At 43.9% G+C, this 20,356-nt stretch overlaps 1 protein-coding gene across 4 annotated transcripts in view; it reads right to left on the minus strand.

The window, feature by feature from the left end:
- Window positions 1-20,356, minus strand: part of LOC117362823 (tetraspanin-15-like) — a 297,713-nt gene that overhangs the window by 8,704 nt on the left and 268,653 nt on the right. The gene's annotated exons all lie outside the window — the stretch shown is intronic.

Raw genomic sequence — 20,356 nt, forward strand, 5'->3', positions numbered from 1 at the left:
GCATAATAGTGATCCATAAATACTAATGTAATGTAACACTTTTTAACAGCTGGCTCATGCGCACAGATCTTGTGCCTAATTTTATTCCAGTGAAAAGGGAAACGGTACATTGGGCTTAGCAAAAACTGCAATTATACAAGCAGAGAACCTGCTGCTTTCATTCTGAAGCAGATAGCTTGAAATCAGCTAGTTACTATTTTGCTGAAGCCAACCAGGCTATTGCTGGCCCACTACTGATGGCCAGATACCATCCAGCAGGGCCATATTTTCAAATATTCTAAGGCTGGCTTGAGAATGCTGTTTGCTGGATGAAGTACAGTATGTTTGTCTGCCTAGGACAGTGGTCTCAAACTCAAACCATTTGCAGGGTCACATTTTGGATTTGTAGGTACTTGAAAGGCCGCAGAAAAAATAGTTAAAGAAGTGACAATTTTGCATGAGGTAAAACTCTTTATAGTTTATAAATCATTCCCCCCCCGAAGACCTGCATGTTTCCCCCATCTGCAGCGTCCTCCAGCTTCCCCCTTGCCTCCCACTCTTAGTTTCAGCTGATTACCGCAGCCTGCAGAGACCATCGCCGGTACTGTAGCGTTCCTTGCAGACCTCCGCAGCACGTTCCCTCTGCCGCGGTCCCACCCCCTCCTCTTGACATCAGGGGCAGTATCGCGGCAGAGGGAACGTGCTGCTGAAGACAACGGCAGCCTGCAAGGATCGCTACAGTACCGGCAATCCTCTCTGCAGGCTGCGGTAATTATCTGAAGGTAAGAGTGGGAAGCCAGGGGGGAAGCCGGAGGACGCTGCAAAGAGTGGGCAGCACTAGTACAGACAGCACTAGTACAGACCATGGGCCGCAAAATAGTACCTGGCAGGCCGCGGGTTTGAGACCACTGGCCTAGTATGATAAGAATCAATGACCCCCCCCCCCCAATCAGCTAGAAAAGGGGTGAAGTCCGACAAAATTGTATAGTTGGCAACTCTGATCAATTCTATGCTGTTTTTAGATGGATCAATTGGTTTCATCTACCATTGTCTATTCTGTTGCTGTTTACATGTGCCAAAGCTTCTTTGTTTCTTCAAATATAAGGGTAAATCAAAAAGTAAATGCAAAATACATTTAACAGCTTTCACAGAAATAACTGAAAATTGAACATATCACTTTTCTACACAGTTCCCATGCAAGACAATGCATTTGTTGTCTTTCAACCAGCTTCTGCATTCCTGCAGAGAAGTTTTTCAGCTGCTCCCAAAGCCAAGTGGATCGATTTTTCACTCTGTCAAAAATTACAAAGACTAGGGGACACTCGATTAAATTACAGGGAAATACTCTTAAAACCAATAGGAGGAATTTTTTTTTTACTCAAAGAATAGTTAAACTCTGGAACGCTTTTCCAGAGGATGTGGTAAGAGCGGATAGGCGTAGCTGGTTATAAGAAAGGTTTGGAGAAGTTCCTGGAGGAAAAATCCATAGTCTGTTATTGAGAAAGACATGGGGGAAGCCCTGTATTGGTAGCATGGAATATTGCTACACTTTGGGTTTTGGCCATGTACTAGTGACCTGGATTGGCCACCATGAGAATGGGCTATTGGGCTTGATGGACCATTGGTATGACCTAGTAAGACTATTCTTATGTTCTTACTTTACCTTATCATGCTTTGTCTTTTGCTCTCCGGGTTGCAGTGATGCACTCATATCTCATTGCTGGTGATAATTCTCTCTAGAATACTTGGATCTTCTTCATATCATCTCAGGAACTGGGACGCAACCTCCACACACTGTTGCTTGTGCAGGTCAGTAAGCTGTCTGGGAACCCATTGTATGCAGACTTTCCTGTATCCCAAGTCATCATGCATTATGACAAATGCAGATCCATAGCTAATATCCAAATGTGCAGCCAACTGAGACACTGTTATCCATCGGTCTTCTCTAATCAAGGATCTGCCCTGTCAATGTGCTCTTGTGTGCATGATGTTGACTGGCGATCAGAATGACCTTATTTAGTTACATCTGTTCTTCCTGCTTTAAACCTTTTTACCCAACTCATAAACCTTTCGTTGATTCATGGTGCTTATGTTCATACTGAGTCAATATCTGATGGTGAATTTCCACAGGTTTCACTCCCTCCGCCCAAAGAAAGCACAGCTGTTCTTCAATGGTGCAATCTTGCAATGAAGCATCCATATTTCTGACCTTGTGGCTGCCACGTGACTAAAGGTCGAGCGCTGCACTGTGCGTGGACAATTATCCAACAGACAATGTAAGAGTACATATGCTGAATTTCGCTAGCTCTGTTATCGTATAATTTAACAACTGCCTTTAATTTTTGATTCATCCTTGTATAATACCCCCCTCCCTTTTACAAAACCGTAGTGCGATTTTTAGCGTCGGCCGCAGTGGTAACAGCTGATGCTCGTAGAATTCTTATGAGCATCGGAGCTGTTACTGCTGCAGCCGGCACTAAAAAATGTGCTATAATTTTATAAAAAAAAAAAAAAGGGGGGGGGATATGTACTAGAAGGAGGGATTTCAGAGACATGTGGTCTAGTGACACGTGAGTGGCCTAGGGTGAGAGTATTCCTACATCAGTCTGAATGAATTTGGCTGCATTCACAGCTGTTAGCTTTCATGAGACCCGGATCGTGGCTGTGCAGACTCATAAACCGGAGCTAATTGGATTTAAATTCTTGTTGCTTTTTTCTGCTAATTAACACTGATTGAACAAAGGCTATTGTTTGAACAATCAAGCTAAGTGAGCTGCTTCCAAACCATTGAATCACTTCAATAAATTACATAATTGTAACCTAGTTTTTTTTTTTTGCTGTTGTTGATGCTAGTGTCACGTATTTACTGGAATGCACTGCACTTCTGCATAGTATTATTATATGTTTCAGGATGTATGTTCTTTTTCTTTTTAAATATAATGCGTTTTACATGTACAGTATACCCTAGATATGTAAAATTGAGATTTAGACCTTCATGCAGTATAAACATCTAAAACCTGAATAACGCTGCTAAAATAAGCATCAGAGCTTAGTACCCAATATAAGAAGAATTCTACACACAAAAAATGTGCATATTAGCACATCACCATTTCATTTTTATTCTTATAAAGTCATTACCTATTACTCCTCGATGCAGAGATGTAGCTAGAAGCTCAGTAGGTGTATCATGTTTTTCTTTTAATACTTGGAATTTAATTCCTGGATTGAGGGGAGTAAAGTCCATTAGTGCCAGCCAGCCCTATGATTTACCTGTGATTCTTCTTCTTACTCCTGGGTAAGGACTAGAGTTAGAAGAAAGGGGAGGGGATTTGGATATTCTGCCTTTCTGTGGTTACAGTCAAAGCAACTTACATATTAGATACAGGTACTTATTTTGTTCCTAGGGCAATGGAGGGTTAAGTAGCTTGCCCTGAATCACAAGGAGCTGCAGTGGGAATCAAATCTAAGAAAAGAAGGAGGAAACAGTATGATTGAGAATCTTTCACTCCGGCCATCATCAGGCCGGAGTGAAAGCACGTTCTGCTGCCATGAAACCTTCCTTTTTAAAAAAAATAACAATGGCATATGATAAACCATACACAAAGTAAAATAAGACAGCTATGCACTCATCTGAATTTTTACAAGTGTAAAAAACAATGCCTCAGCAAAAGGTTTATTCACATAAAATCAGCAGTGTCCACAAACCTATGATATTTTTTTAAATATCTTTATTAGCAAAGGGAACATACAACCAAGAATGATTTTATGCACATGAAACATTTCTTGTAATAAATATTTTTGAATGCAAATTCAAAATTATGCGCCTTGTGCCTGATACAGAACATTGCATACTTTCCAATGCAGTTGTAATTTGCAAACTATTAGTTTACTGTACTGGGAGTAAAATGCTTGTTTTATGTGCATTAAGAAGCTCGTCCACTGGTTTTTAGAGCACATTCTTAACACACAATTTATTATATTAATCTCCATGGTGCTATATAAAAGCAGCAAAACATAAGACTGCAGTACTATTCACAAGCTCATATGCAGGATCTTGCCTAGGATTTGCAGAGGGTGCTAGTCACACAGCTGCACAACAGGCAGAGATTGATTAAAAAGGACAAGAAGATAACTGAATTAGTTCAAGATGTTAACAGCAGTGTGCTAATAATCTGCTGTCATAAGCAACTTTTCAGGGCTGTGGCTACACAGTTAGCTACCTCAGACATTAAAGGATCCATCCTCCCCCACTATGCATGAAAGCCTGTTCTCATCAGCAAAAGGTCATTGAAACATTTTACGGGTTGCATAAATCAGCAGAATTAGAGCTTAATGATATCATGATATCTAATGAAGAGCAAGATACCATGTGCAGAGCTCTAGTTGTGCACAATGCTTTCCCTGTAGTGGGGAGAGGGGAGACTGACCCCATAGATCCCAGGTTTTGTGGGACTCTTACCTTGTGGTAGTCTTGCTCTTTGCAAGTGGCTGCTGAGGTTATCCTCCCTCCTGCCAGCAGGAGGTATAAGAACAGCGCTTTTACCTGCTGGTGTTTCTTTTGCTGTAGTCATGACATGCAAAACCATCAGTGGGGGTAAGAAGGAAATGGGAAGAAAATTACAGCTAAGGGTAGGGTTACCAGATTTCCTCTTTTTTTTTTAAAAAAAGAGGGCACGTGGTCATGCCCTGTTCTGCCCTCAGCCCCGGCCCCACATGAGCCTTCCCCGATCTCTGGACTGCGTCTACCACCTTAATTAAGCTTCTTCCCTCTTGTCCCTTGTAAGGTGAGGGGCTGAATGGGGAGGTGGTAGATGAATGGAAAAGATAAGGGCAGGCTAGAGGATACAAAGGGCTAGATTCACTATGGGCATGGATCGGATCCGATCCTTGAGGGAATGGATTGGATCCGTGTATGGGGGGCTGATTCACGAATCGCCCTCATGCAAATGAGGGAGATCAGAATCACGCCCCCCAACTGCCTGCCCGGATCGCTCTATAGCGATCCCAGCGCATGCGCAGACCATCCGTAGATGATCTGCGCATGCACTGGACCTCCGGGCCCGTTAAGAGATTTTTTTTTTCTTTTTTAACTTTTTGGGAGCCCGTGGGTTAAAACCACAGGTTTGCACTGCAGGGAAGGATGGGAGAGTCAGGGCTGCAGGAGAAAAGACAGCTCCTTCCAGGATGCAGGCGATCGGGTCAGGCAGGAGAGTCGGGGCAGCGGGAGGCATTCGGGGCAAGCAGGAGATCAGGGCATTGGGAGAGTCGGGGCTGCAGGAGACGTTCAGGGCAGCAAGAGATTGGGGCTGACAGGGCAGAGAGCAGGGAGGCAGAAGGCAGGGCAGTCGGAAAGGGCTTGAGCGACTGGTCCTTAGCCATCGCTTGTTTGTGATCAGCCAGCCCAGTCGGTGTTGCAGGGTTTTGGTTAGTGAATCGCGTCCCTGCCTACTTTGCATACCGTTCCCCTCATTGGCATGCGTGGATCGGAGGATGGTCGGCAGAGAGGTAAGTGAATGGGGCCGGAGGGAAATAATAATCAGGTCGCAAAGGGGTCGCAAACCGACTGGTACACGATCGGTTTACTTTGTGAATCTAGCCCATTGAGGAGAACATTGACTAGTCCGACATAAGCAGAATGAACAGAGTGGGCCTGATAGTGGTTAGTCCAGCAAACAGCTTAACTGAGATCCTGCTTGTCAGTTGTCAAAAATGAAAGACAATTAAACGTGATTCTTTGCCCATCTCCTCTTCCTCAGCCAGCAGCCAAAAGCATATCTTGAGCCAGTGGTTGGCATGAATATTTTAAACATTTAAGAACATAAGAAAAGCCATACTGAGTCAGACCAAAAGTCCATCTTGCCCAGTATCCTGTTTCCACAGTGGCCAATCCAGGTCACAAGAACCTGGCAAAAAAATAAACAGCAGCAACATTCCATGCTACCAATCCAGAGCAAGCATTGGCTTCCCCCATGTACGTCTCAATAGCAGACTATGAACTTTTTCTCCAGGAACTTGTCCAAACCTTTTTTAAATCAATTTACATTAACTGCAGTTACCACAACCTCTGGCAATGCGTTCCAGAGCTTAGCTATTCTCTGACTGAAAAAAAATATTTCCTCCTATTGGTTGTAAAAGTAATTCCCTGTATTTTCATTGAGTGTCCCCTAGATTTAAAAAAAAAAAAATTGATGGAGTAAAAAAATCGATCCACTTATACTCATTCTACAGCACTCAGGATTTTGTAGACTTCAGTCATATCTCCCCTCAGCCGTCTCTTTGCCAAGCTGAAGAGCCCTAATCTCTTTATTCTTTCCTCATATGAGAGGAGTTCCATCCCCTTTATCATCTTGGTCGCTCTTCTTTGAACCTTTCCTAATTGGATATAGGCTGGATATCTCGTGATGAGCAAGAACTGCTGTTTACTGGCTCCCAGGTACAAGTTAGCATGGAGATGGAGGTGTCCAGGACCTAGTATTAAGCAGCCCTGCCCTCTGCAGACTCTTTCTTCCTTGATGACTGGGTTGGGTTTCACCTGCCTTTCTGTATGCATGGATTTCCATCCTGACCTCAGTGGCATTCAGCAAAGCAATGTTTGAAAGTATTTTTGAGGGTTGCTGGTATTATGTGGGATCAAGCTGGTCAGGTTTCAGGTCATTTTTGGGAGGCAAAGTCCTTCCAAGGCTCTTATGCCCCCTACTTATGGTGGGATCCATGAAAAGCAAGGATGGATCGGTCTTGAAAGCTCAGCTAGTATTTTATGTTTGGATTTTATATTTAAAAAATATCATGAAATATTAAGTTAAAGGTCGATGCAGAGGCTGGCTACTATAAGCTTGAACATTACATGAAATATGATGTTCTAGTGTAGCCGCTGAGGCCATTGGTTAAAAAGAGTGAAAAATTGAATGATATGCTCTTGAAGAGTGAAAATAACAAAAGAGTTACTATATGAGAAGAAACAGAAGCAAGCAAGCAAGTAAAATCCAGAGTGGCATTTATTTTTGTTTTGAATTTTATACAGATGCATACAGAGCTGTACTGTAAATTCTAAAGGTTTTTTTTCCCCTAATACATATCATCCTATGCATGGTTTTAATTTGTATTGTTCAGGTACTCTTTCAGTGGGTTGCAGGACATTTGAACTCTGTGGTCTGGAAATGTCCCTGCACTGGCTGACTGTGGGCTGCAATACTTTTGCAAATGAATTATAACAGTGTGTGGCCAGAACTCCACCATCACTATGACAAAGTTTCAGCCAAACAATTTAATATTTCCAAAATCAAAATAATAAGACAACAGGGCCCTTTCACTAAACTGCTAGAGAACAGCTGTTGGCCCTACTCTGGAATCAATTGCTAGAATCCCTATGTGCAGTTTTTTCCTTGTCTACCTATAAGTGATTTTTGAAAGCTTATTACTTTCAAGAAAGCTTTCCCCGAGTCATTGGTCACGTGACCTCTGGGTCAACTGCTGTGTGTTTTTTATTTTCTTCTTGAGCCAGGGGCCATGGGAAGGATGCTTGGGAGACAAGTGATAAATAACTTTTTGCTTTACTTTATGAAGGTGTCAGGTCAAAAGCGCGCCGGGATAAAGGCGGGCGCAGACAATTGAGCGCAGCGTGGAGGTGCGCGCTGCAGAAAATTACTGTTTTTAGGGCTCCGACGGGGGGGCGTGGGGGGGAACCGCCCCCACTTTACTTAATAGAGATCGCGCCGCGATCGCGATCGCGGAGCGATCTCTATTAAGTAAACTGGGGGGGGCTCCCCAATAAAACCCCCCGTAGGAGCCCCTAAAAACTGTAATTTTCTTCAGCACGCACCTCCGTCTTGCGCTCAGTTGTCGGCACGCGCCTTTGTCTTTCGTGGGGTTGTCTATAAACCCTTTTTGAATTTATGGTATTCCCTTCTACATTTTTCTACGTATTAACTGTAAATCGCTTGAATGGATTTGTTCTCCTGAGTGCTCAAGCAAATTTCATAAAACCTGAAACCTGATTAAGGAATTTGCGGTATTTTTCAATTAATGTATAACAAGCTGCATGTATCATGGCAAATATAAACCAATCTGAATATAAACCAAGGTGATCTTTTTTCTCCCCAAAAAGGGGAGGGGGGAAGGTTGACTCGAGTATAAACCAAGGGTTTATATTCAAGTATAGGTATTGGTGGTCCAGTGGTGAGCTGTTTCAGGAGCAACCCCTCCTTGTCCCAGCCAGCTCTGCGCCCCCTGTCCCCTCCCTGACCTGTTGCAGGCCTCCCTTGAGCCCTAGTAGAGCAGTGGTGAGACCCCCATATTTGGGTCCCAAAATCTTGGTTTATATTTAAATATGTACGGTAGTAAAAGGGTCTCAATATGTGTGTGTGTGTTTTGGGGGGAGGGGAGGTTCATTCATATTCTAGATGATGCTTGATCATAACTGGGATTCTTCTTTCATACTAACTACAGCTTTCAGTAGTCCTGTACCTGGAGCAGATACTAGAAGGTTCATAGTTTGGAAGCAGAAAATTCTGAATGAGTAGAAGGAGGTGGTTCTTTTACTTCTTCTCTCCCCCCCCAACACGTTTTTTTGCTTTAATGCAAAAATAAAGCAAGCTGTCAGGGTTATGGATGTATTTAATATTCTAGTCACCTCTAGCATGATGTATTAAACAGTTTCTCTTCATTGCATTACATTTCTTATTGCTTTCAATGTCAAGGAAAACTTATACTGCACAAAAGAACCTTCTGCTGCACCAGAGACCCCAATAAACGTTTCATTTGCAGTGCTTTATCCCTGTTTTACAATTTATAGATATCACGTTACCAGCTGCATGGAACACAGTGGACTAATAATGCACTGAGAAGATTACAAAATGGCCTTTCCAGTGCTCCAGCCCCCTGCTCCTTTTCTTTAGTCTGTCATCCGCCATCATAACAGGGAAGATAAATTATCAGGATCTGTAAACTATACATAAGGGATGCAGAGGACTCTTCAATAAAGGATGAGATAAAAATGGTTTCAGATTTTCCCTTTGTGCAGTGAGAAGCTTTTGAGAGTGTACATACATTTCATATTAAGGGAGGGAGAACTTTACCCTACGAGTCATTTTTTCCCCTCATCTGTGAAAAAAGCATAAAAGATGATGTAGAGAATAATAAAGAGAGACTGCAGCTCCATGTTTACACAATGGTTCTCATTTCTCGCTCTTCTGCTGCTGTTCTGAATTATTCTCAGAGTGAAAAATAAAAAGGCTTGCATGCTTGTCTAGAAATGGCTGAAACGGCTCCTGGCCAAAAAGCTCACTCTGAGCTTGTATTTAAATTGTTACTTAATTTGAATTGTTTGTATGACTATTGCCTTGTACACCACTGTGTACTCAAGAGTGGTTTATAAATAGGTGTTCACAACCAGTTCATCAGATAATATAAAGACATGTCCCCCCAAATTCTATAAATGGAGGCTACTGATTGCAGCCGCCTAGTGATACCTAAGTTCAGGATCTGCGCCAAACTTACCATGCCAATTAAAAAATTAACCCCCACCTTTTATGAAGTCGCGTTAGGCTTTTTTTTATTGCCAGCTCTGATGTTCATGGGAATTCCATGGCCGACCATTTAAAAAAACCTAACGTGTCTTCGTAAAAATAAAAAGGGGGGGGGTAATTTTTTAATTGGCATGGTATCTGACCACACCAGTTATTAGCCAATCAAAACAATATAAAAATTAAGTAACTGTAGAGTTCAGTGCCAAACTCTTAGGACACCTAGCAACACCTAAGTGAAGGTGCCAACCAATGCCTAGGGACACCTAACGATGCCTATGTTAAAAAAGGTGTGGTTATGGGCAGAGAATAGGCGTGGTTAACTTAGGCATCGTTAGACATCTGACATAGGCACCATCAAATTAGGTGAGTGAAAAGCTGGCCTACTGGTGTAGGGTCTATGTCTAGGACACCTAGTGGTGTCTAAGTCTGCTTAGGTGCCACTAGGTGTGATTCCATAAACAGTAGTGATTTTTGATTGACAACCATGCTGAGCATCACCTACAATGTAGGCGCTGCTCAGTGCCATTAATTTTTTTTGTGTGTTTGTATTGCACTGTTTTAGTTTGAAAATAAATAAAGATTTACAAAAAAAAAAATAATAATAATAATCTGGATGGAGAGGAGGGGAAGGGCAGAGAGAGGGAGGAAATGGTGCATATGGATGGAGAGGAGGGGAAGACATGGAAAATAGACTGAGAAGGAAGCAGAAAAATGGAAGACAGTTGAAGTTAAAAGTTAATGCTAAAGATGGATGTTGGGCAGAAAGTGAAGGAGAGAAAAATACCAAGTGTGGCATAATCGAAAGGGACTTCTAAGTCCATTTACGTCCATCTCGCAAGTCGTCCAAAGTTAAAAAGAGCCTATGACACATTTTCGAAAGATACGTTCAACTTTTTTTTACTTTCGAAAATCGTCTAATTATATGTCCTGCCGATCTGATCATCCAAGCCACTAAATCGTCCATCTTTAAACCACATTTCCGTCCAAGTCCAAAATGCCTAGAACAAGCCCAATTGGATGGGCTGCACACCCAGACATGCCACCTAAATAGTGGGGTACCTTACAAGGCACTGCTGTGAACTTCACAAAAAGGATGCCTTAGCTTCTCCTCACTACAGCTCCCTTATAGGTGATGGTGAGCCCCCCCAAACCACCTCCAGAATCCCCTAGACCCACTTATCTTCCACCCCAATAGCCCTTATGGCTGCAGGAGCAACTTTTATGCCAGTAAAAAAGGGTTCTGGGGGTGTATAGGGGAGTGCACGTTTACGTATCAATGCAGTGATTACAGGGGCTTATGGCATGGGTCCTCCTCTCTATGGGTCCCTAACCCACCCCCAAGATGACTTAAGCTGTCTCTGGGCTGGACGACTAAGCTTTCCTATGCTAGGCGGCCAGGTGATGATGGTCTGGAGGCTGAATTTTAAAGTTATGAATAAAATTTTTATGGTGGTGGGGGGGGGTCGGTGATCACTGGGGTAGTGTGTGGGGGTCTGTTTTATGTGTTTGCAGTGCTTATATGGTGAGTTTAGGTGGGTTTTTGTGACTTAGACCATGTTTTACATGGTCTAAGTCACAACGTCCAAGGTCCATCTAGGCTCTGTTGTTAAACTTTCGGTTATACATGCTGTACAACTAAGTCTAAGCCAGCCCACATCCCGCCCAACTCCCGCCCTCGATACGCCTCCCGAAACACCGTGTTTAGCTTTGGACGTTGAGCGGCACTATGAAGGCCTAGGTCGTTTAAAAATACGTCCAAAACCCATTTTTATTTTCGGCGCTTGGATGTTTTTGAGAAATGTTCGTCCAAGTGCCAACTTAGGCCGGTTTTTGGACTTTTTGCTCTTTCGATTATGAGCCCCCAAATGGATAAGAAGGTCCTGGATATAGAGTTAAGAACACAGACAGAAAGATGTACAGCCAGAGACTGGGAAAAGATGCTTAGAAAAATAAAATCACCAGATAAAGGTAGGAAAATGATTTTATTTTTAATTCATTGATTGAAATATGTCAGTTTTGAGAATTTACATCTGCTGTCTATATTTTGCACTGTTCAGGAAGAAATGCATTTGTTTCTATTTCTCTGGTGTTGTACTGAATGCAGAGTCTGGCATCTTTGGGCTTCGTTTGTGTATATTAGGACTTTTAGTTTGTGGCCCTATGTTTGTAGGGGATTTATCTGTGTTCTACATTGTTTGACCAAGGCCAGGTGTTCTGGTGGGAATAAATGCTAAGAAGCACTATTGGCATAAGGGCCCCAAGTAGGAATATACTTGTTGGCTCTCCTTCAGCTCCTTTGGACCTAAAATGGCCCTCACTTAAATATTAGCAAAGACCAGTGGATAAGACAGAATCATTGCTAAGTTCTAATTGTGAGTTAGGACCAATGGCATGTGGTTGCTATCCCGCCATTCAGATGGCCAACAAAAAAGGTTAGAGGGGGTCCAGCGGGGTTCGGAGGGGTTCTATTGGGGGTCCGAGGGGAGTGGGCTGGGCAATCTACGAGGGGGGAGGGGGTATTTGCCAGGCAGGAAGGATTGGGCATATTTCCTGCTGCCTGATCTATTGGGGGGGGAAGTTTGGCAGGAGGAATTGGGCATCCCTCCTGCCACCGGGGGGTGGGGACAGGTTGTGGCAACCCGATTCTCTAACCGGCGTCTGTAACATGGACATTGGTTAGAGAATCGGGTTCTTTTTAGGTGAGCTTAGGCGCGATTATGTATAGGATGCCCGTCGGCTTCTGAGACTGGGCGTCCTATACAGAATCTGCGCCTTAGTGTTTCTTTTCTTTTGATTATCCTCTTGCTCTGCCCATTGAGAAACTTAGACACTGACGTAGTTGTGGGTTGGATTTTTCAAAAACTGAACTCTTAGTAGTTAGAAACACAGAACATAGAAACATAGAAAGATGACGGCAGAAAAGGGCTATAACCCATCAAGTCTGCCCACTCTAATGACCCACCCCATTAAGTCTGAGTGCTAGTGACCTAGTTCCTTAACTCGACCCTCGTAGGGATCCCACGTGGATGTCCCATTTATTCTTAAAGTCAAGCACGCTGATGACCTCTATCACCTGCACTGGAAGCTTGTTCCAGTGATCTACTACCCTTTCTGTGAAGAAATACCTCCTGGTGTCACCATTAAATTTCCCTCCTCTGAGTTTGAGCGGGTGCACCCTTGTGACCGAGGGTCCTTTGAGAAAGAACATGTCGTCTTCCACCTCGACACGTCCTGTGATGTATTTAAATGTCTCAATCATGTCCCCCCTTTCCCTGTGTTCCTCTAGAGTGTAGAGCTGCAATTTGTTTAGTCTTTCTTCGTACGAGAGACCCTTGAGCCCGGAGATCATCCTAGTGGCCATCCGCTGAACCGACTCAACTCTAAGCACGTCTTTACGGTAATGTGGCCTCCAGAACTGCACACAGTATTCCAGATGAGGTCTCACCATGGTTCTGTACAGTGGCATTATGACTTCAGGTTTACGGCTGACGAAGCTTCTATTGATACATCCCATCATTTGCCTTGCCTTGGCTGAGGCCTTCTCTACTTGTGTGGCAGCCTTCATGTCTGCACTGATGATTACTCCCAAGTATCGTTCTTTTGAAGTCCTAGCTAGTGTTTCTCCATTTAAGGTGTAAGTTTTGCATGGATTTCCGCTGCCAAGATGCATGACCTTACATTTCTTGGCGTTGAAGCCCAGCTGCCATGTCGAGGACCAGTTTTCCAACGTAAGCAGATCCTGCATCATACTATCCTGCAGATTGCTTCCACTAACTATATTACATAGTTTGGCGTCATCGGCGAATAGTGTTACTTTACCCTGAAGCCCTCGGGTCAAGTCCCTTATGAATATGTTAAAAAGGAATGGACCCAGGACTGAGCCCTGTGGCACTCCACTAGTCACCTCCGATGTCTCAGAGAGGGTGCCGTTGACCACCACCCTCTGAAGTCTTCCACTCAGCCAATCATTGACCCAAGCAATTAGTGTCTCACCTTACCCCATCGATTTCATCTTGCTTAATAGTCTGCGGTGTGGGATGCTATCAAAAGCTTTACTGAAATCCAAGTACACTATGTCCAGAGACTCTCCCGAGTTTAGCTTTCCTGTTACCCAATCAAAGAAGCTGATGAGATTGGATTGGCATGACCTACCCTTAGTGAATCCATGTTGACTGACCATTGTAGGGGCAGACTGACCATTGAGGGCCCACTCTTCCCTAGCTTCTATCTATTTTAATCAGTTTTTATAGGTATTAAGAGGCTTGTGATGTCAAAGGGAAGGCTGAGGCCAGTGTGAGCAGTAGGCTGGAGATGCTGCTCATGCCGGCAAAGGGTTAAAGAGGTACTGGGGAAAGGAGTGGGGACGGAAAAGAGGGGGGGGGGGATGCTACTGCCCTGGGTACCTCCTACCCTTGTTACGCCACTAGTCCCAAGGACTTCAAGAGTGCTAATGGTTCTAGTACTGCTGTACAGGCAGATCCTCAGCCAGCTCTACATATGTTTATTTAGAAATGTATAAAGAAAGAAATTTCCATTCCTTCCCACAAAGACAAATTTTCTGACATTATCCTTGAGTTTATCCCCCTTGAAGCTTCAGAACTTCCTTCCCATTGAAGAGCAGTATAAATACATTTTAGATATTTAAACATCTCTTTCATATCCCCTATCTCTCCTCCAGGAATATACATTTAGAACTCTGAGTCTTCTATAACTTTTGGTGCAGACCTGATGCCAATTTGGTTTCCTTTTTTTCACCTGTCTCTTGTCTCTCTATCTTTTGTAAGATAGGGCCTCCAGAACTGAACACAGTATTGCAGACAACATCCCACCAATTACATGTAAAGAGGCATCATCACTTCCATTTACTTTTATTTTTTGTAGGTTATACTGCCCCCCTATGGTTTGTTGGATCTCTCTAGTCTCTAGCTCTAGCAATGCCTTGTCTGGGGTCAGAGTCTCATTGTTGGAATTTATTTATTTACCCGCCTATACCTAGGCGGCTTACAAAAATACAATCATTCATATTAAAACATGTAATCACATACAATAAATTCTTCCATAAAACAAATATATTCTCTTAGACATCTACATATAGTAATGGGAGAGGGAGGCAGAAGGGTAGGACTGAGTTGATACAGAGGAGTTTAGACAATATGTAGCAGAAAATAACCCAGCCACTGTACACTTCGCTTTTCTAAGTTTAAAATAACTGCAGCCTGCTTTTATTTACTTTTGAGCAGCAGTCAACAATATGAGTGCACAGAATGGATCCAATAAAAAAAGCAGTATTCCATCAGCAAAACAAGACAGAGAAAATCAGAAGATCATTAACAAACCTAGAACTTTGCATGCGGGGCTGGTGAGTGGGCTGGTGTTAACAGCAAGCACGGTAATACATACACTTAGAACCAGCCTTGTTCTGATTTACAAAATGTAAGCTGCCAGAGTGTTCATATTTATTTTTAATCTACTCATAAAAAAAACCCAACCTTCATCTAAGTCAAAAACAAGCTTTCTTCTGGTTATTTAGGGCTGCGAGTCTGCCTGGCAGCCAGATAAATTTGAGCTTATTACAGCAGCTTACTGTTCCATATGCCAGGAGACATGCTTTGCAGTCAAATGTAGAGATGTCTCATTCTGTCAGGATCAAAGTGTTCAGTAAATTTTGTAGATGAAGGGCTGCATGTTTAGTTGTGAAGTGCCAACTCCTAAAAAGTTGTGGATTTCGGCCAACAACCGGCATGGCCAAAGTGGCTGCCAGTGGGGAAACTTACAACAGCACTCTAACTCATAACCAAATTGTCAATCTATTTCCTGTGGGCACCTGCAACAGATTGCTACTTTCCCTCTGCTTGGTGCATGCTGCACATTTGTGAACACTGTGCCTGCACGCAGAATAATCGGCATCTCCACATTCTAGTCAGTATATTTCTTTGCAAAACTTGGGCATCTGATTCTTCTTTGTCCATATCCTTTCAGAGCTAGGGCTGTCACAATGGGACAGAGGCATCAATAGCCAGTTTTTTTTCTCTACTAGTTGTGCCTCTATGTACCCTAGCATCTCTCTGTATCTATCTGATCATCTTATCATTCTGATAGGAATGTCAGGGGGGGGGCTGTTGGGGTATTTTCAGGCAGGGCGGGGGACCCCGAAAGCGGGAGGGAGCAGGCATTCCTCCTGCTGAGAGTGTTGAGGAGTTGTCAGGGGTGTTGGTGGGGGGCAGGAGAATCTAGTGGTGGGAGGGAGCAGGCATTCCTCCTGCCAGGGGTGTTGGAGAGGGGCGGAGTGTCTTGGGGGCTGCTGGGGCATTGTCGGGAGGGGGTGGGAGACCCCAGTGGTGGAAAGGAGTGGGCATCCCTCCTGCTGGGAGTGTCAAGGGGTTGTCAGGGGGATCCCAGAAATGGGAGGGATTAGGCATCCCTCCTGTCATTCTTTGATTTGGTGGTGTTTTTTAAAAAAAATTGTGTGGTTGTGGCAGTGGTGGGGGGAGGTCTGAGCTGTCAAGCCTTACTTTCCTGTTAGTGCCTGAGCCAATCAGCACTTAAGCACTGTCCAAAAAGTAAGGCTACGACAGTTCAGACCCTGCTGGAAAATTTTGCCTGCAAATGTGGCACAACAAGGTTAGGGAATCATCAACTGATGGTAGAGAATCGTCCAGAGTGCTCCTTTACATATTAATGAGCCAATTTTACTACCATTTTAATATTAATGACCTTGTTATACTACATTTGCACAGCAGAGTTGGAGACTGCTAGGAAGCTTGGAAAAGACCACGGTGAGCCATTCTGATAATCGGCTGGTAAAATACTGGCACGCTAACCAACTGGAATCGGTTTAACGAGCATCGTTAAGGGCATGGTAAGTTTTGAGAATCCGGCCTTTAGTAGATTCATTGCATGCCCTCCTTTTAGATATTTAAATGTCTCTTTCATAATATCCCCTATCTCTCCTATCTATCATTGCATGCCCTCCTTTTAGATATTATAATGTCTCTTTCATATCCCCTATCAGCGCCACAGCACATGGAAGGCTCCGCTGGGAGAAGGCCATGAAGCAGCCTCTTTAGAGTGCTGCCGACGCTGCTGTTAGGAAGGAGGTATGTCGGTCTCTGTGATGGGAGGGTTAGCAGGGTTCGGATGGGAAGGTCAGCGGAGGTTCGGCTGCGCGGCAGGGATGGGGGAGCGCTGCTGCCGGCAAATCCAGGGACATTCAGGTTAGGCTTCCGGGGACGATATAACTAGAGCTTATTTTTGAGGTAGGGCTTATATTAAGACCTACCCAGAAAATCATGCTAGGGCTTATTTTCAGAGTAAGTCTTATTTCCGTGACGTAGGTGCACTCCAGCCGAGGCTCTGAGCTTAGTGTGCCATGGCTCTAGAGAGTTTGTGAGACACTGACCTAAGTCATACCATGCCTATTCTCTGCCCTTAGCCACACCCACTTTTCTGGTAGGCATTGGCAGGTGCCACTCTGAGTTCTGCGTGGAACTCTTAATTAATTGATTTTTAATTTTATTAATGGGTTTTTTTTTTAGAAAACAATTTTTATTGGTGACTATGCAGATCACAAAAACGACGAAGCATAATCATGAAATACAACTGTGGTCATCAACATTTATCATGGACTCAACAAACTACCCCCCACACCTCTCCAACACTCCAATCCTGTTATCGTGAAACAAATATAGAGCTACAGCACAATACAAGATGGAATCCAAGATAGTACAAGCACAGCAAATGCAAACCTGTGCCCCCTCCACCCTACCCAACCCTTCCTCCCCCACCAATCACAACCAGTGTAACAACAACACCCCCTCTGATTTAATGAGTTTTTAATTGTGTGGAGCAGTGGTTAGAGCTACAGCCTCAGCATGCTGTTTCTTGTGACCCTGGGCAAGTCAGTTAATCCTCCTCTGCCCCAAGTCTCCATGTGGTGAGATTCAACAGGTCAAAATTAGAACAGCTCACGTGCTAGACAAACTATTAACACATAAAACATTTCCATTTCCAAAGCACTGCAAGTTTTAATAGTGCTTTATTTCTCCCAAACATCAAAGGAGAGAAAGCCTTTATTTATAGCACTCCCAAGGTAAAGGTCATTCCTGTTTATGACTTTATAGTGCCAGCCATTGTTTTGTCTTAATTACACATTTTAAGCTCATAAGGGGAAGTAAGATGCCAGTTTATTCCTGAAGACACTCTAGATCAGAGGTCTCAAAGTCCCTCCTTGAGGGCCGCAATCCAGTTGGGTTTTCAGGATTTCCCCAATGAATATGCATGAGATCTATGTGCATGCACTGCTTTCAATGCATATTCATTGGGGAAATCCTGAAAACCCGACTGGATTGCGGCCCTCAAGGAGGGACTTTGAGATCCCTGCTCTAGATGTAACTTTGATAACTGTGCAGGAAGATTGGAGCAAGAGAGACCCAGCAGAGGCAAATGGGAACAAGTTTAGCAAGATTTGTGAGCAGGGCAAGTTTTTCTTTGGCCAATAGTTACTGCTGCAGTGATGACACAGTCACCGTCCCCATCCCTGCGGATAACCGCGGGAAACTATCCCTATGTCATTCGAGAGGGAAGACTCAGAGTATGAATGAGCACAACCACTGACCCTCAAGCCTTGCATTGAAGAATGCTGGTGTAGAAGGAATGAGGTTGAGAGAGACACTAAAGAATGACATGGGATTGCTTCCCGTGGATATCCGTGGGGATGGGAAAGGTGCTGAATTTTGTCACCATGTCACCACAGCTGCAAACAAATCATAGTGATGCTGGAGCTATCAGTCCTGGCAATGCCTGAGAGAGATTCCTTTATTATTAGCAATTTTTAAACTGTTTGCTTTGGTGCAAAGCCCCTGGATACTCTACATATATTTTCCTCATAGAAATTAACTAGTTAATAAGCTCTGAGCTATCAACAGTTAGGTGCCAACAACCAATGATGTTAATTGGTACTCATTAAAATTTGAGTATGCATTTGGCTGTGCGCTATTCTATAAAGTAGGGCACCTACCTCCCATAGTACATATCCCAAAAGGGAACGTGGTCATGGGAAGGCAAAGGCGTGTCAGGAGCATTTCAAAAAGTTACCTGTACAGTTATAAAATAACCAGGTAAGCACACTTATCTTGGGTGCCAGCATTTACACCAAGCCTCAGCAGACGTAAGTCTGGTGCCCAAAGTTATGAGAGGGAATTGGCGCTATGTGATTTCTATAAAAGGCATAGGCCCGGATTCTGTACAGGACGCCCATGTTACAGATGCCGGTTACAGAACTGGGTTAGTGTAGACACAGCTGCTATACTTATCACGGCAAGGGATCTCCCTGCCGCGATAGGTACAGCGGCCACAGCCGCCTGTATCCTCCCCCCGACGATTGCCGGCAGGAGGGGCCCAACCCCTCCTGCCAGAAGGCCGACCAACCCCCCAATCGCCGGCAGGAGGGTGCCTAACTCCTCCTGCCAGAGGACGCCCCCCTCCAGACCCCTCCCGTGCTATCACCTCCTCTCCAGACCTCTCTCCCTACTAACCTTTAATCATTGGCCGGTCAGATCTTCCTACCGCACGGCCTGCAGGCCCGCCTCATTGAAATTAGGAGGGTCCGCCCATCCCCGCTAAGCCTAAGGCCTGATTGGCCCAGGCTCTAGGAGCCTAGGCCAATCGGCCTTAGGCTTATCAGGTCCACCCAGGCCTTAGGCTTATCGGAGATGGGCCGTAAAGGGGCGTTTTTAACTGAGATTTGAGGTGCTTACTGGTGCCTAGAAAATCAACGCTGGAATTGCACCAACGTAGGTGCTTTAGGCCACCGAACACCAAAGTAGGCATGGCCAATGTCGGAAGTGGCATTAGGTGGCTTAAAGCGCCTACGTAGGTGCGATTCACATGAAGATAGGCACCGGAAATGTAGGTCTGGAAAACCTTGGCCTACATTTCCGGTGCCTATCTTTCGTGTTGGCGCAATTCTGAAACTGGCTCTGATGTGTGATTGACACACGATTGGCAGCCGCTTTTAAGGTGGCCACCGATATCAGCGCTGATTTGAGAATCTTGGTCTTTGTACTTCAGTTGAATTCTGGGGGTGGAGCAATTTTCTTACCTCCAATTTACCTTGATAGATCACTACATTCTTGTCTGCATGGCTTTGAAAACTGCCTCCTCCATGAATTAGGAAATAAAGTAGAGCAGTGACAAATAACCAAATACAAAAAATGGCCATTGATCGTTAATAAAACAAATAATAAAAGAAGTAACGTGAAATCAGAGATCAACTGGCAAATTCTATATAGTCTGCTTAAAGTTAGGTGCCTACCACCCAGCCAATGTAGGCATCTAACTTAATTAGTTAAAAGGCATAATTGATGCTGATGGCACGTAACACCTCATAATTGCAGTTAATTAGACTTAATTGAAAGTTAGGCACCTAACTTAAAAATCACGATTGTATAAAATGTAGGCACCTACTCCAAAACACCTACTTACAAGTTGGCGTGGTTAGGGCAGGTTGTGGGCATGTTTTAGAGTTAGATGCCTAACTTATGTGAAGGTATTTAGGTGAATGAGACTCTGACATAAATACGGTGCCCCTAAAACAGGACCCCCTACAACACTTTACATTGCCGAGGCAGCGCTAAGCGTGATTCTATATAGTGCATCTAACTTTTATAGAATCACACTTAGCGCCACACTAGTTGGAGCAGATTATTTTAGACAATCTATTCTAGATTGGGCCCCGTGTATAATTCAATAGGATTTAGCATAGTAGAGCCCCGGATTATTTGTATTCAAATATAAATCACTATTTGTCTAAATATAACTAATGTATATAGGGCTGAATCAAATCGAATATGAAT

Source organism: Geotrypetes seraphini, chromosome 6 (genome assembly GCF_902459505.1).
Source record: "Geotrypetes seraphini chromosome 6, aGeoSer1.1, whole genome shotgun sequence".
In the NCBI taxonomy this organism is placed as follows: Eukaryota; Metazoa; Chordata; class Amphibia; order Gymnophiona; family Dermophiidae; genus Geotrypetes; species Geotrypetes seraphini.